Below are 18,908 nucleotides of genomic sequence, written 5' to 3'. Positions count from 1 at the left end.
GCATCGCGTCCTCACCGGTCTGACCCGCATACAGCAACACTCCACCATTTTGTGTTTGGAATTCCCCAGATTCTGGCCACCTTACTTCACTTAGTCCCAATATATCTAGTCGATAGTTCTCCATCTCTTTTTCAACTTGTCTTAGCCTTCCTGCCTCTCTCAACGTCCTTACATTCCAAAAACCGATACGGGTTTTCCTTTTCAGGCCAAAGGTCATATCCTTAAGATCCATCCGGCTGTTTCTCCTTTTAGTTCCTGTGATATGTGTTTTTTGGTGGTGCGGGTTATCAGCCCACAGCCCCCGAGTGTCCTGGTGGGGCTGCCACCTCATGGCCTGGACACCTGCCAAGGTTTTATTTCAGGGCCTTACCCCTTAGATAGCTTGTCTTCACCACGACTACAGAACGCTATCCATCCCTTCGCAGTAAGGCCTATGTGCATCAACGTCGTTCTGGTTTCCAAGGATCTTCCGTTGTCCACATTAGGGGACTGTGTCTGCTGCCACACAATCACAGGGAGGAAAAGGAAATGAAGGGAATGTATAGGATGGGACAGAACAGAATAGGATAGGACAGGACACTAGACGGGACGTTGTGAGACACACTTTGTCTGGATCCTCTATGGAGACCTGTCCGGCTTGGGAGGCCCTGCCGGTAGTTACACCACCGCCGGCATAGCCCTCCACTTCATTGGATCACACAAACCCCCTCGCCCACACGGACAGTGTTTCGTTAAGGCGGTGTCTCCTGAGGGGGTGAGATCTATCAGAATCTTGATATTAATGCAGTAAAACACAATCATGATGACAAGAGCATTACGCAGATATTCCCTACCATACTCATTGCTAAACAACGCTCTGTGTTGGCAAAGTTACTGAAAGAGTCGCAGTTGCACCAAATGTCGGATCTAATTCTGTGAAATCGGCACAGTAGGCAGCTATGATGATCATAACAGCAATTTGTCTAGAACCAACAACCAAAGATGGTACAGAATTGAGAAAGTGCTGATAAACGAGCCAGCTACCTTGCAATTGAACCGCGACATTATCGATTTCCCTAATAGGCTGTAGAGGTAAGCGATGCTTAGCATAATCTTCTCTGAAATGTGATCAGAGTGGAGACACAACGACCTCATGACTTACGAGCGCTGTTAGAATCTAGCCTCCCTTCCGCGTGCCGGACTCTCCTCATCCACGTCTTCCCCATTGACTCCCTCCGACCTCGATTACCATCGACTTTCTTTCCCGCGTCTCATAAAAACGAAGCTTGCTGCTGTCTGCCCGCCAAAGCGTCCTCCAGTCCTTTAAAAAGTCGCCAGCGCTGCCCAGCAGTGTAATTGTTTCGTAGGCTAGATTTCGTACCCAAAAATGCTGCAACGCCCAGAAGCCAATGAATCACTCTTATTCTACTCTGTATCTCCACGCTACCTGCTGCCATCATCCTTAGGAGCGTGAGGGTGTACTGCGAACACTGGTACACAGGGCCCGCGCAATATCGGATGAGGAAAGAAGGAGAACTTAACCACCTGAAGGACGTCTTCAAGAAGAACGGATATAACGAGAGTCAAATTCGACGTGCTTTCAGGCAGAGTGCACAAGCCCAGCAGAGAGAGAACGAAGAGGACGAGAAGACAATGGGGTACCCGCCTTACGCCGGCAAAGTATCCAACAAAATCGGCAGAATTATGGCTCGGCGTAACATCAAACGTGTCTTCCGCCCACCTCCGAAAACGCGTGCCTTGCTATGTACAGTAAAAGATGACCTGGGGCTCTGCAGACCGGGTGTTTACCATATTCCGTGTAAAAGCGGTAAGGTATACATCGGGCAATCGGTACGGACAATCGAAGAAAGATGCCAGGAACACAGAAGGCACACTGAACTGAAGCAGCCTACAAAACCTGCGGTTGCAAAAAATTACATGAATACTGGAGGTACTATGGAGTACGCGAAAACGGAACTTTTACGACAGGCCTCGTCTTTTTGGGACTGTGTTCTGAAGGAGGCGATTGAAATACGTGTAGTTGATGGGCTGATCAACAGAGACACCGCGTTCAACCACAGCAAAGCCTCGGACTCAGCACACAGCCAACTAGAAGCACAGCGCCGACCAAAAGCGATTTCCGCGCCCGACGGAGGCCACAGAACATCTGATGGTCCACAGTTCGCATCCAGCAGCCAGCAGCCCGCCCCTCCCCACCGCCACTCCACGCAGCGCCGCGTGCGGCAGGACGCGGGGGGAGGGGTGGGGAGCGATCAGAGTATAAAGGGGAGGAGATTCAGCGGAGACGCTCAGTCTGGAGGTATCACCTGAAGATGACGGCAAGGAACGCCGTCGAAATATCGTGGTTTGAAAACGACTGCATCCGGCTGGAGACCCGAGAACAGTACAAACAACGCTAAGAGATGTTTATCTCCCAAAGGAAGTTATGTCACAAGTGGTCGCAGAGTTTTGTGTTTTTGAACGAAGGCCCCTTAATCTCAGCGCCCTCTGACCACGTAAACAGGAAGTGGCTTGTCTGTCGATGCTCCGAACGAATGGCCTAAACGAAAAGCCTACGCTGACCCAAAATGAGTGTGTCATATAAGTCTTAAGTAAACCATGAACATGTATACGTTCCACCTCTGCATATTAAAATGGGGGTTAATGAAGATGTTTGCAAAAGCGCTGGAAAGAGAAGAGGATGCTTTTGCACACCTGAAGACAAAGTTTCTCCAGCGGTGCAAAGATTAAAGAGGAAGTATTTATTGGACACCAAATACGACAGCTTAAGCAAGATACGGATTTCATCAACTCGTTAAATGAGACTGAAAAAGATGCATGGAACGTATTCAAGTCACTGAGTACGCGCTTTCTTAGAAATCACAAATCTGAGGACTGAGAATGAGAATAAGATGATAAGGTATTTTCGATGTGTGAAGTGTCAGTGTCACTAAATTTACATGTCCTTAACTGCTATCTTGACTTTTTTCCACATAACTTGGGGAATACAAGTGACAAACACTCTGAACATTTCCACCAGAACACTATGGTAATAGAAATGTGGTATGTGCGGCGGTGGAACTGCAGCATGTTGGCAAAATATTGCTGGTTCTTAGTTAGAGACACTGCAAAAGGTGAATACGAAAAAGGCCAAAAAGGCCTTTCTAAATTGATCCTTGGATGAAATATTTGGGTTTCTGAGTTTTCAAAATTTTGTATTTATCACAAATAATAATACCTCTACTTAGGAAAACGGTATCTAAAATAAATTTTCTATTTTCAAATCCTTATTTCACATAACCATGACAAGGAAAAAACAGTTATTTCACCCAGAGGACAGAGACGAAGGTAAAGTGTATGTGCACTGTAAATAGAGGGACCTAATGTGAAAATTATCAACATAATATTACACGCAGCGGAGGAGGACTGAACAACAAAAGCTAAACACGGAATGGATAGTGTCTTCAAAAGGATTTATAAGGTGAACATAAAAAAAGTAAATCATGGATAATAGAGTGTTGTCGAATTAAATTTGGTGATGCAGAGAAAAGTACATTAGGAAATGAGACAGTAAATGTAACGGATGAATTTTGCTATTTGGTCAGGAAAATAAAAACGGATAATGGCAGAAGTATAGATAAAATAGAAATATTTCCTGAAACAGGAAAAAATGTTAAAATTTAATATAAATGTCAGCAATTGTGTGAAGTGTAGCCTTATAAAGGAGTGAAACGGAGACGATACTCAGAACAGAAAAAGAAAATATAAGTTTTTGAAACGTGGCTGTACAGAAGAACTCTGGAGACTTAGCGGACAGGTTGGGTAATTGATGAAAAAGTACTGAACTGGCGAGAAAAGGAACTTACGGTAATGCTTCACGGAAAGAAGGGATACGTCTGTAGGACACACCCTGAGGCAACAAGGGATACTTATTTAGTAACGGAAGGAAGTCTTTGGAGCTAAGACCACTACAACAACAAATTAATTACACTGGAATAAATAGTGCAACGTAAAATAATTTGGAAAAAGGGTAAACGGTGAAGTTAATGCAATAAGAATTGATGTACCTGGGCAACAACTACGCAGCAAGGTTAAAAACGTAAAAATTGTGTAGGTAATAATACTGTTGTGTTGAATGGACCTCAGGAGACGAACAGAGGTATGATCTCGATTCCGATATTGGTTGCCCTTTAAATGCCTTTAATATACCTACAACCAACAATATCGTGGAGGCAATGCATTTTTTTCACAATATGACCAATACAAATGAGGGACAACAAACCAGGGAATCTTGGAAAAGTACTAGTGCAGAATATTCTGTCTCTTGCGCGAATATACGCCACCATTACAGTGCAGTAGCCCATGGAGCAGAATACCCGTGAACTGGAGGTGTAAGGACAGGACGTGAGCCTTTCTTCCGTTGTTCGTTCGCAAAGGCACAGTTGTCGACCCGAGACCCAGTCTGGCACACAGTTCTGCACAGATATAGTAAGTGCTCCACGCGACACACTGCAGTGCTTGCTAAGCACAAATGCTGATGTAGTGTCTGTCAGCTAGTTCCCAAACAGTACATCCTCCGCTACAGAGTGGAAGATTTTTTGTAGAAGGTCTCAGTTGATTCACTAGGATTCCAGTAGTGCTCCTGAGAAGAATTTAATCAAGGGTTAGACCAAGAAAATGTTTGTTATGGCCCTCAGCTATACTCTGCCGACAGCGAGACGTTACTGAAGGCGACTTGAGGTGCAGTACAGGCCATCTGCGGCTGCTGAGTGCACACAGCTGGCAGCTGTTGCCGCCGCCAGGGTCCGTCCGCTGCTGCCAGTCACCACTGTCTTTCCTCTCTAAGGAATAACTCGCCCAGAAAAAGCTACTCTGAATAATTTCAGTGGAATATGTAATTTCATCAACTATTAATTTGTTTTTAATCCAGTTGCATCTTCTTGTAATATTTTCAAATGTAATGTAATAAATAATAAACAGTTTTGTGGTGCATAAACTATTGGCAGTAGTTAAAGTGTAAAATTGGAACGGACGTGATCTAAAAACCACCTAGTTAATCTCTATATACAAAAGGCAAGGTCCTGACTGACTCATCACCGCCCAGCCCAAACCGCTAAGAATACAAACTTGAAATTTGGGGAAAGTGTAAATCTTACACTGTAAGCGTCGTTTAAGAAGGGAATTTTCGAGATTCGAATCATAAGGAGGTGAAATAGTGAATGACGGTTTTTTTTTAAAGTTTCACCATTAAGGCAATTTTTAAGCTAGACCTACGAAAATTACTATTTGGTTTCTGGGTCAGAAATAAGAAATACGTGTTTTAGCATATTTGGAAAATTAACAATGTGGGTGTGAAACAGTGGCCGAAAACTTTTTTGAAAATGTATCACTATTAAAGAACTAATAAAAGCTACAGCTATGAACATTGGTATTTGACTTCTCGGTTACAGATAAAGAAAAACTTGTTTCAGTGTTTTTGGAAACTGAACCCCTAAGGGGGTTAAATAGGGGATGAGGTTTTTTACGAAAAAATTTGTTATGGAAGCATTTCTAAAGCTATATGTACGAAAAATTAAAATTGACATCTCAGTTAGAAATTAAAATATTTGTGTTTCACTGTTTTGGGAAATTCAACTCCTAAGGGGGCGAAATCGGGTCACACTGATTCACTGACTCATCATCGCACAGCCCAAACCGCTATGGATAGAAACTCGAAGTATGCAGAAGGTGTAAACTTTATACTGTAGGCGTCGTGTAAGGAGGGATTTTCTGAAATTCCGCTTCTAAGAGGGCGAAATAGGTGATGATAGGCTTTTTGAAAGTACGTCACTGTTAAGGGAGTTTCGAAACTAGAAGTGCGAAAATTGCTATTTGGTTTCTCAGTCAGAAATTAAAAAACAGGTGTTTCAGCATTTTTGGAAATTTAACCAATGAGGGTGTAAAATATGGGGTGAAAGTTTTTTGAAAATAAATAATTACTAAAGTACTTCTGAAGGATATTCAAGGTTACATCTATGACAACTGGTATTTGACTTCTTGGTTAGAAATAAAAAATACCTGTTTCAGTGTTTCTGGAAATTCAACACATAGGGAAGTGCAATTGGGGATGAAAATTTTTAGAATATACTTCCTTACATTAGAAAATTTTAGAGCTTAATTTATGAAAAATAGTATTTCACTTGTTGGTTAGACATAAAGAAATATTCTTTAGGGAATGAAAATTGCTATGGAAATAACTTCACAATAACGCAAAAAGGCATGATTAATAAAAACTTTGAATTTTAGTTACCAGAATCGCTTTTTGGTCAGAAGTACATTCGTAAAATTAGCGCTTGAAACTTATAAGGAGTTGCAGTTGGTGAACAACACAAATATTCGATAAAATAACAAACAAAATAAAATCACTGCTGGCCATGCAGTTTACTTGGGTGAAGTAGTGGGTGCTAAGCTTGTATCCAATAAAATATTGTGTATGCGTATTGTCATTTCTGCTCCTTTTGTGTGTGATAGCTGTCTCCACATCCAGACACTCATTTTATTCAAATTAGTATTCATGTTTTTCTATCGACTGGTAAATGTCTGAAGTAGATCTACAACGTGAGAAACAATTTAAATACACAGAGTGGTCCTAATATCTTTCCCTGTGGTCAGTGAAAATCGTATATGAGATTCAAAGCCTTCATTCATCCTGAATGTCATAGCTACTATTCCGCGTCTTGCGTGGAGATATTCCGTAATTTTGGTCACTAGTTTTTGAAACACGCCCTCATCAATACTTTCCTTTACATTACATTACATTTAGATGATCGTTATGAAGGTATCTGGCCCTTTCCGTAATGTCAAAGTAATATTAGAGACGAAGCGATCTCGACCCATTATTCAATGTAACTTGGTTCTAATTATTATCTGAACCTCACCATTGTGTGCATCACATCCATAATACATGTATGTCATAGTTGGGAGACAATGACACGAGCCCACGTTCGATACTAAATTTATATGCAAATTAATTAAATTGATCCATTTATTACCTCACCACCACCACCCCTGGATGATGTCATGTGTATTCCTCAGTTAGTACGAGGGACCCCGCCCCCTTCCCCTCCCTCCCTCTCCCCTACTTACACAATTGGCGGAAATTTAGAACTGTGGCAAGAATTTCGAATTTTGACGTTGGTGTTGGACGGAGAGGAGTTTAATAAGTGTATTACTTGTAAGGATACCGCTCAGGACTTTATGTATTACTGTCTGAGGTCAAAGTTCACTACAGACACCTACTCCACAATCAGCCTGCAGTGCAGGTAATCGAAGCCAATACACACAACCACACCTGATGGTAAATACTTCCTGCTCTAATTACACATCGAAGTTGTAGTGAAAGAAACCAGTACTCTTAAACAACAGGTCATAATGAACAATGAACTAGGGAAAATTGTCATATCAAAAGTTCTCAGAGGGGATGGCAGTTGAAATTGCGTTCTCATTGATATACAGTCAAGAACTAGTGGGATTTTAGGCACTCCCACCTCTCATCACCTCCCCCCCTCCATCCATCCCTCCACCTACAGTGGGGACATAGGCCTTTCCAAACAGCCAGCTGCTAATGCTTCTGCATGCTGTGGCCTGCTTTGCGGCCTATAGCCATTCCTCCGGTAGATGAACTTACAGTCACTGGCCACACCTGTTCCAGGCATTGGCCATTTGCCAATAGAAAAGTATGTAAAGCCAGCTAAATAATATGAGAAAAATGAGGGCCACCCCAAGTGCACATTGTTTCTTTGTCTAAAATATAGCAGCACCACCAACCACACACGCCTCCCTCTGGTCGGGGCATAGCTGCCCAAGGCGACCACCCACCCACCCACCGACACAAGCGCGCGCACACACACACACACACACACACACACACAAACACACACACACTGGACTACCACCACATTGCTCCCGCAGCTGCCCGCCATTCTACGTGTGAAAACACTGCAATGTAGCAATTCTATTTAACACCAATGCGCCTCTTCTAATCGAGCATCTACTAAAAAGGAAAACACAATTGTGATGATAGTAGATGTCTTCTTTCCACAAAATTTGGCGCAGTCCATTTTCTTTTAGTATTATGAGCAAAGTTGGTAGAGTTTTTATATTCGACTGCAAGATACGATTTGCATCTCATTATTTTGCGACATCCAATGAAGTGCACCGCCGCCGATTACAGATGACCAAAATTCATGGGTCCATACATGTCCACTTTGAGTACAATGAGGAGAAAAACTTCTATTATTTTGTTGCAATAACTACTCATCACAACAGAATGTTCCTGTTATTTCAAAACCATCAACAAAGCAAAAAAAAATTGAGAATTTAAACTCTGAAGAAAAAAACATCTATGTGAAGCAATTTCTTTCAGCTTGATGGACAAATTACATGAGATGAGAGCGTCTCTCACGTTCAAATCAGTCGTAGTAGTAAATTTTTCACTTCGTTTGATGCTCTGGAAATATAACCTAATTGCATCGATATAGGATGCTGTTCAGTATATTTGGTTACATGACTGAATGGACGTACTGCATAGCCATCTATCTGCATTCACAATATGGTATATGGTACCTGCAAAGTAGTGCAGGTGTGATTTGGGGATGATACAGAAATTGGAACTCATTCTGCCTTGTCACTGGTTGGCTTCGAAATTATGGAACAACTGGTACAGTTTGATATAAATGACCAAATGGACATACTGCACAGTAATCTATCTACACTCGCAATCTAGTATATGGGACTTGCAAAGTAGTGGAGGGATGATTTAGCGATGATGCAGAAATTGGGAAGCAATCTGTTGTGTCACTGGCTGGTGTTGAAATCACAGAACAACTGGTAAAACTGTTAAAAAGGAGCATGCTATCAAATTCGGTGCACACTACAGTACATCGTTCCATACTAATACCTCATGCATGTTATGAACAGCGCTTTCCGGAGATGGTCAACACCAGAACAGTAATCATGTACAAGACTGCAAAATGGGGAAACAATACTTTTCGAAACAGAACACAGATATCCGCTACCGTATCACTGTGTCAGATGAGATTAACTGCATAGACCATCACCTTTGGATAGCTGTTGGAAACACTCTGCAGTACCACAAACCCTTCCAGTTTCCATACGTTGCGATATCTTCCACATTTTTGTCAGTGAGAAACATCGCCTCTGTGTTTTATTTTTACCAACCTGTGTGTTGTGGCAGCTGCATAGTTTTCACCATGAGGTGTTCAACTTTCTGTGAGAGCTAATGAATCGAAATGTATTAATGTCAGTTTACAACCTGACACAGATGTCGAAGTCATTGTAGAAAAACAAACTGTATGGCAGTGTACAAAGCTGTAGTCATACACTTCTTGAAAGTGTTACAGCTAAAAACACAATGTAATAAACTGCTTATGAAGTAACAATACATGAACTCTCTCTTGACATTGATAGTCTGTTGGATATGGTCTTCCTCCAGTGCAGTAAACAAAAACTTCCATAGATCTGTGCAAGCACCTTTGACCACTGGCCTCCAGCTCTAATGGAGCGATATGTGTGAACGTGGTATGCTCAGTGTCAACATGCAGACAGTATTCATTTTTCGAAGTATCGGAAGAGAGAGCTATGCAGTAAAACCTAATAGGAGATTCTATTACATAGAGTGGTATAACTTGTTAAAGTTTATGTGCATATATTTCTCTCAAAACTACACTTATTTTGCTTGTAAAACTAACAGAAATCGGATGTATCTATTCTTGAGGACTCATAACTGTTTTTATTATTATTGCCTTGATTTCATGTTTAAAAAACAGTGGTTACCGCACTGAAGGAGGGCTCTTTTATAATTGTAACAGTACACAGGTCCCCTTCAGGGAACTTTCGTTTATTTCTGGAAAACTTGGATGCCTTGTTGTGCTATCTGTCAGATAGGGGAAAGCAAATTATTATTTGCGGGGACTTCAGTGTTGATTCACTGAAAGAGTGTAATAGGAAGAATGACCTGGAAGTCTTGCTCAGTTCTTTCACTTTGACATCTGTCATCAAATTTCCTACTCGGGTAGTAAAGGACAGCAGCACATTGATAGATAACACTTTTATAGACCAAGACAGGTTTAAAAACATAAATTCTTGTCCTGTTGAGAATGGGCTTTCTGATCATGATGCTCAGCTAGTTACAGTATATGACATAGCTCCATTCAGTAATTCAAAACTACCCTCCAAAGTTGTGCATTCAATTAATGACTCAACAATTAGAAATTTCAGAGAAAATCTTCAGCAGTTAGACTGGGATGAGGTGTACAAGGAACCTGATGCTAATTTAAAACATAACTTATTTCATGATACACTTCTAAGAGAATTTGAAAACTGTTTCCCCACGAAAGCAGTTAAATCAAATTATAAGAAACCATGCAAAAAAGTTTGGCTTACTACAGGAATAAAAATATCTTGTAACCACAAAAGGGAACTATATCTAACAACAAGAAAGAGTAATGACCCAGAAACAGCCAAATATTATAAAAACTACTGTGCTACATTAAGAACGGTTATTAAAAAGTTCAGAAGCATGTGCATCATAGCTGAGATTAGTACCTATGATAACAAAATCAAAACAATTTGGAATATTATTAAAAGTGAGACAGGGAAATCAAGAGTACAGGATGATCGCATCATGATCAAAGCAAACGGAAACTTGATAAACAACAAGCCGGAAGTCAAAAACATTTTGAATAATAATTTTTTAAATGTTGTAGAGAAAATAGGATCTAAATGTTTATTAGAAGAAGCAAGGGAGTTAATGGAAGAGGCCTTAACCCACACCATTTGATACCATTGAAATTCCCCCCACCTCTCCTGCTGAAATTAGGAAGATGATAAACTCTCTCAAGAATAAAAGCTCACATGGAATTGATGGCATTTCCAGCAGGATAATAAAAGCTTGTTCCCAGGAAATAAGTGGGATTCTTAGCCACAAATGTTATAGCTCTCTGAAGCAGGGTATTTTCCCAGATAGACTGAAGTATGCCATTGTTAAACCACTGCATAAAGAAGGGGATACGTCTGATGTCAACAACTACCGCCCAGTCTCTCTTCTGACTGCCTTATCCTAAATTTTTGAAAAAGTAATGTATTGTAGAGTAGCTTCACACCTTTGTAAAAATAAAGTTTTAACAAAATGTCAATTTTGTTTCCAAAAGGGTTTTTCAACGGAAAATGCTGTATATACTTTCACTAATGAAATATTAAATGCTCTGAGTAACCAGAAGTCATCTGTTGGGATTTATTGTGATCTATCAAAGGCTTTTGATTGTGTAAATCATGGAATACCAGAAGTCACCTGTTGGGATTTATTGTTATCTATCCAAGGCTTTTGATTGTGTAAATCATAGAATACTCAAGTACTGTGGTATGAATGGGACAGTGCTCAAATGGTTTAAATACTACCTAACTGGAAGAGTGCAGAAAGCTGAAATAAGCAGTTCACATAATATGAGAAAAAACTGGTGATTTCTCAAACTGGGGAACAATCAAGAATGGGGTGCCACAAGGTTCAGTCTTGGGTCCTCTGCTGTTCTTAATATATATTAATGACTTGCCATTCTATATTCATGAAGATGCAAAGCTGGTACTTTTTGCCGATGATACAAGTATAGCTATCACACCCAACAGACAAGAATTAACTGGTGAAAGTATATACGATGTTTTTCAGAAAATCATTAAGTGGTTCTCTGCAAATGGGCTCTCATTAAACTTTGACAAAACACAGTATATACAGTTCCACACAGTAAATGGAATGACACCATTGATAAATATAGACTTCGATCAGAAATCGGTAGCTAAGGTAGAATATTCAAAATTTCTAGGTGTATGCATTGATGAGGGGTTGAACTGGAAAAAAACACACTGAGGATCTGCTGTAACATTTGAGTTCAGCTACTTATGCCTCTTAGGATCATTGCAAATTTTGGCGATATACATCTGAGTAAATTAGCTTACAATGCCTATTTCCATTCTCTGTTTTCCTATGGCATCATATTCTGGGTTAACTCATCATTGAGTAAAAGAGTGTTCATTGCACAAAAGCGTGTAATCATAATAATTGCTGGAGCTCATCCATGATCATCCTGCAGACACTTATTTAAAGAGCTAGAGATCTTCACTGTAGCCTCACAATGTATATATTCACTTATGAAATTTGTTATTAACAATCCGAACGAATTCAAAAGTAATAGCAGTGTACATGGCTACAACACTAGGAGAAAGGATGATCTTCACTACTCAAGGTTAAATATAACTTTGGCTCAGACGGGGGTAAATTATGCTGCCACGAAAGTCTTTGGTCACTTACCTAACAGCATCAAAAGTCTGACAAATAGCCATATAGCGTTTAAAAGGAAATTAAAAGAATTTCTTAATGGCAACTCCTTCTACTCATTAGATGAATTTTTGGATATAATAATTGGGTAAAAAAAATAAAAATATTAAGTGTCATGTAATATTTTGTGTAATGTAATATCTTGTGTAGACACCTTTTATTAACCTGACATGTTCCACATCATTACGAAGTGTCGTATTCATGATCTATGGTACAAGTACTAATCTAATCTAATCTAACCTATATTATTTCATACTTTATAACCTCTAATTACAAAGTAGACAACACTTAACATAAAGGTCGCTGTGGAACCTCGAAATGATAGTATTTTTTTTCCAACATGAGAGTTGATTGTGTGAAAAAGGCTGTGATGATCAAATTACTTGCAAAAATAAGAATGCAAGAATCTGTTGCTACTGTGAAAGATTGTCTGCGAGATAAAAGAAATTTTACACAGAGGTGGTTAGAGGGGAGTAATAGAGCAAAAATGTCAACTGTAATATGCAGATGGTAATTGGTTTCGAAGTGTTTGAAGAGATAGACGCATTAAAATCTTATAGGAAGTTCTATTACGAGATACGCTTTCACAATTTGTTTCAGGAACACCAGTGTGATAAAGCTTTGCATAGGTAAAATAGGACTTGCCATAGTATATAAAACAGCAACGACCTCTTAAATAATAGCTTGTTGTAGTTCAACATAAAATGATTGTGCTTTCTTTCGACATGTGGCCAAGTGGGGTGAAAGATTCTATTCTCTAATGTTATTTCATGTGTCCCAAATGTTTGTAATACATGTTCATGACAGTTCATTTACAGACACTGATTAGAATGTGAGAGATGTTTCCAGGTCGTGTAATTTGTCCATCAAGCTGAAAGAAATTGCTTAATGTATATGGTTTTTTCGGAATAACGAGGACATTCTTTGGTTATCGGTAGTTTTCGCAGCAAAATCGTGGAAGTTTTGTCCCCCAATTTTACCCAGGGTGGACTTAATTTTCAATTTTGGTCATCTGTAATCGGCGGTGGTGCGCTTCATTGGATGTCACAAAGTAATAAGATGCAAATTGTATCTTGCAGTCGAACATAAAAACTGTTTCTACTTTGCTCATAAAACTATAAGAAAATGGACAGCGCCTAATTTCGTGGTAAGAAATTTAAATTTATTGCAATTGTGTTTTCCTTTTTAGTAGATGCTCGATTATAAAAGATGCATTGACGTTAAATACAATTGCTACAGTGCAGTGTTTTCACTCTCAGACTGGCAGGCAGTTGCGGGGAGTAATGTGGTGACAGTCCAGTGTGTGTATGTGTGTGTGTGTGGGGGGGGGGGGGGTCGCCCTAGGCAGCTGTGCCCTGACCAGAGGCAGGTGTGTGTGGTAGGTGGTGCTGCTATAATTTAGACAAAGGAACAAGGTGCACTGGGGGTGGCCTTCATTTTTCACGTATTGTTTGGTTGGCTTTACATCCTTTTCTATTGGCGAATGGCCAATGCCTGGAACAGGTGTGGTCACTGAAAACTTTTGATATGACGATATTCCCTAGTACATTGCTTATTATGACCTGTTGTTTAAAGTGCTGTTTTTTTTAGAACAGGAAGCATTTTCCCTCAGTTGTGGTAGTGTCTATTGGCTTTGATTACCTGCACTGCAGGGTGATAGTAAATCAGGTGTCTGTAGTGAACTTTGACAACATTAAACAGTAATAGATAAAGTCTTCAGCGATATGCTTATGGGTAATGCACTTATTAAACTCCTCTCCATCCAACAGCAATATCTCATCAGTTGAACATATTCCCCCCCCCCAAAAAAATGTAGTACCTCCCATTCCAGCCATTTTTCCTGTCAGCTTGTAGATGGAGGGTAGATTTCGAGTATGTCTGCCACTAATTTCAAGTGGTATTGTGAAATTTTTTACCATCAGGATTATACCAGTTGTATGACATCATCAATTATGTGTTGTATTGCGTTTTTAGGCGCACCTTGTGTTGTGCTGTGCATATAGTAGTGTAATTAGGACCGATCTTTATGATTAATTATGTAATTACTTCTGCTTCCCAACCAAAATAAATGAAGTACCAGTACAGTAACCTAATCTTCCTCTCAAGTATCTGGACAGTTTCCATGTGTTTGGGGGCGCACTTGGCACTCTGCCCAGAAGGACTGAGGTTCGAATCGCTGTAAGGGCATTGCCGTTTCTAATTTCAGGCCTGTTTCTGTGGGAGAGAGAAGAGTGGGATGTCAGCATAGCCCTGGAACGATGAAATTCCCACCAAAATTCGAAGTTCCCGCCAAAATTCGAAATTCCCGTCAATAGGGTTGGTGGGGAAGGGGAGGGGGAAGGAGAAGGAGGGAACGGGGATAGAAGTGCCAGCTGAGGAAAACACATGACGTGTTTCTGGGGTGGGGGATGGTGTTGAATGGTTAATTAATTGATCAGTTTAATTAATCTTCATAATAATTTGATATCAAAAGTTGACATGTGTCGCCATCTCCCTCCTATTTACATCTAGGTCCACACACATACTCAGCTAGCCAGCATACGGTGCTGGGCGGAGGGTACTCTGTAGCATCACTAGTCGCTTCCTTTCCTGTTCCACTAGCAGGTATAGCGAGGCAAAACCCGATGTATACATTCGTATGAGTCCTAATTTCTCTCGTCTTATCTTCGTCGGCCTTGCGTGAAATTAGTGTTGGCGGCAGTAGGGATATTCTGCAGTCAGCTTCAAGTTCAGGTTCTCTAAATATTGTCAGTAGTATTCCTTGGAAGGAACGTGCTTCCTTTCCAGGGGTACCCATTTGAATTCCAGAAGCATCTCCATAACACTTACAAGTTGTTTGAACCTACCTGTAACAAATCTAGCAGCCCACCTCTGAATTGCTTCGATGTCTTCCTTTATCAGACCTGGTACGGATCCCAAACACTGTAGAAGTACTCAAGGATAGGCAGCACTAGTGTCCTATATTCGTATCCGGTCTCCTTGACAGACGAATCACACTTTCCTAAAATTCTCCTGTAAGCAGAAGTCGATTATTCGTCCTCCCTGCCACAGTCCTCACATGTTCATCGCATTTCATATCGGTTTGTAACCTTACGCCCAAATATTCAAGCGACATGACTGTGTCAAGCAAGTCACTGCTTATACTGTATCCTAACATTACGAGTTGTTTTTTCCTACTCATCCGCATTAATTTAGATTTTTCTACATTTAGAGCCTACTGCCATTCATCACACCAACTAGAAATTTTCTCTAAGTCGTCTTGTATCAAGCTACAGTCACTCATCTTCGACACTTTACCGTACACCACACCACCATCATCAGCAAACAACCAAAGATTGGTCCGCCAAATCCTTTACGTACGTAGAGAATAACAGCAGTCCTATCCCACTTTCCTGGACCATTGTTGGCTATATCCTTGTCTCTGATGAACACTCGCGATCGAGGACAACGTACTCGTTTTCGGACCACACACATATCAGGGAAGCTATTCCTTATACTCTTATATTATTTTACCAGTCTGCAATAGAGTAATATGACAAATGCTTTTCGCAAATCTACAAATACGGAATCTACATGTTTCCCTCCATCCATAGTTTGCAGAATATTATGTGAGAAAAGGGCAAGCTGAGTTTCACACGAGCGATATTTTCGAACTCTAGGAAATTTATTATGCTACAACTCAGAATATGTACTATAATTCTGGAACAAACCAATGTTAAGGATATTGGATTGTAATTATGCGGATCTGTCCTTTTACTCTTCTTATACAAAAGAGTATCTGCGCTGTTTTCCAGTCTCTTGGGACTTTGCGCTGGGCGAGAGATTCGCGATAAATGCAAACTAAGTAGAGCACTTGTAAGTGGGCTGTTTAGGTTTTTATGTTGGTAACGCCATGTAGCGCTCTATATGAAAATCACTGACTGAGCTGTGTGCAGTCTGTGGCTGGTTTGCATTGTTGTAATTTGCTATTGTAGTGTTGGGCAGTCGGATGTTAACAGCGCGTAGCGTTGCACAGTTGCAGGTGAGCCGCCAGCAGTGGTGGATGTGGGAAGAGAGATGGCGGAGTTTTGAGAGCGGATGATCTAGACGTGTGTCCATCAGAGACAGTAAATTTGTAAGACTGGATGTCATGAACTAACTATATATATATATATATATATATATATATATATATATATATATATATATATATATATACAGCTGTACATATAGTTTGTTCTTTATCAAAATCTTTCATTTGTTAACTACACCTATCAGTAGTTAGCCCCTTCAGTAGTTAGAATCTTTTATTTAGCTGGCAGTAGTGGCGCTCGCTGTATTGCAGTAGTTCGAGTAACGAAGATTTTTGTGAGGTAAGTGATTCATGAAAGGTATAGGTTATTGTTATTCAGGGCCATTCTTTTGTAGGGATTTTTCAAAGTCAGATTGCGTTGCGCTAAAAATGTTGTGTGTCGGTTTAAGCACAGTCATGTATAATTTTTCTAAGGGAACGTAAAACCAGACCAGGTTTCTATCCGGACGTGACAATTTATTTGTCGCTACGGTCGCAGGTTCGAGTCCAGCCTCGGGCATGGATGTGTGTGATGTCCTTAGGTTAGTTAGGTTTAAGTAGTTCTAAGTTCTAGGGGACTGATGACCACAGCAGTTAAGTCCCATAGTGCTTAGAGTCATTTGAACCATTTTTGAACCAATTTATTTGTTTTGATCTCTTTCAGTTGTGTCTCTACGCCAAGGATGCGTTTTACTATGTCACCTTTCGGGACTCTATGCGACGGTCAAATGACGGTATGTTCGTAAGATTCTCTTGCGCGAACGATTTCTTAAACGCGGAATTTAAAACTTCGGCTTTCGTTTTGCTATCTTCAGTTGCCACACCAGACTAGCCAACGAGTTATTGGATGGAAGGCTGAAACCAGTTTAGAAATTTCACATAGGTCCAGAATTTCCTCTGGTTCTCTCGGCCACATCTTTTGTTAAGGTATGACAGTGGTAGTTGTTGTACACTTCATGCGTAGATCTTTCAACAGACGCCACTAACCTTTTCCCGTCGTCGTCTGCGTGTTCTCTTTTTGATCGATACTGCAACAGCCCTTGCTTCCTCACCGTTTTCCGAATTTCGTTGCGAAGCCACGGCGGGCCTTTCCTGTCCTCACTCCATTCGCTAGGTACTTAATTCTCCAGACCACGATTTACAATCCGTTTAAACTTTGCCCATAATTAATTTACGTCCATGCTACTGAAACTAAGTAATGTCAGCTCACTGTCTAAGTGAGACGCTAACAGCAGAAGCATTCTGCTAGCCTTCTTGAGCGATTTAGTAACTTTCGTAAGCGTAGTTGCTATAATGATATCATGACCGCTAATCCCTGTGTCTGTACTGGCGTTGTCGATAGGGTCCGGCCTGTTTGCAGCTACAAGGTCTAAGACATTCCAGTTGCGTGTGAGCTGCCGAACCAGCTGCTCAGTACAATTTTCAGAATACGTGTTCAAAAGTATTTCGCAAGACAGTCTGTCTGTACCTACCGCGACTAATCCACAGCTATCCGAGTCTATTCTCCGGTATGTTAAAGTCGCCTCCAACTAATATTGCGTGATCTGGGTGGTTACGCGCTACTGACCGTAGACTTTCTTTAGTTGGATCTGTAACTGTCACAGAGGAATCACGTGACCGGTAAAAACATCCAACAATTAACATTGTTTCGCCTAGACCTCTTATACGAGACCAGATAACTTCACTGTCACACTCAATTTCAGCCTCAATAGAGCGAATATTTTTGTCACCTGCAATGAACACTCCCCCCAGTTATGGTGTCTAATTTGTCTTTCCGACAAAAGTTGCATGAGTCCCTAAATGTCTCAGAGCTTTTCCCCTCGAGTTTCAGCCAGTGCGAAAACTTTCCTGGAGAGCAGTACATTCAGTAACTTTGTTTCTACTACTTCGACAATTAACTGATAAAAGTTTGGTGGTCGATTGTCTTTGCTCTGAACGTGGTCTGATTTTCCCATCTCGTTATCGACCGGCGAGTGTTCATCAAAGAACCTCAGCCTACCGCCTAGCCTTAAAAAAAACCCCATGTGCGCGCCACGTGTACTCTGCTACCCGATTGGTTGCTTCCCTTATATAGTGCATCGTGACATGTGAATGGGAGTCCTATAATTCCCCTTCCATGCCTCGTATACTCAGTGTAATGTTAAATAATGAAACAGGATGGACTTTATATTGAAGTACAGAATAATCTTTTATTTTAAATTTCAGCATTTACATACTTTTTAAATAGTTGCGGATAATGATAATCACAGTTCCTTTGTTAAGTTGGAGAAAATGAGTCATTTAGTTTCGTTTATTTTTCAATTGTTTTATCGTTGTTTCACAAAGCTAGGTCATCCTATAACATCGGAAAGGAATATATTGTCTTTTTCCTTTCTATGAGTTTATTTCACTGGATCATCCAGCAACGAAGCAGGTGGTACTTATGCCTTTTTTAATTTATAAGTACACAATCCATCTCCCTGTAACCAGACCAACCACTAGAATGAAATT

Source organism: Schistocerca cancellata, chromosome 2 (assembly GCF_023864275.1).
Source record: "Schistocerca cancellata isolate TAMUIC-IGC-003103 chromosome 2, iqSchCanc2.1, whole genome shotgun sequence".
NCBI classification, from domain to species: Eukaryota; Metazoa; Arthropoda; class Insecta; order Orthoptera; family Acrididae; genus Schistocerca; species Schistocerca cancellata.
This window is presented reverse-complemented; position numbering follows the sequence as displayed.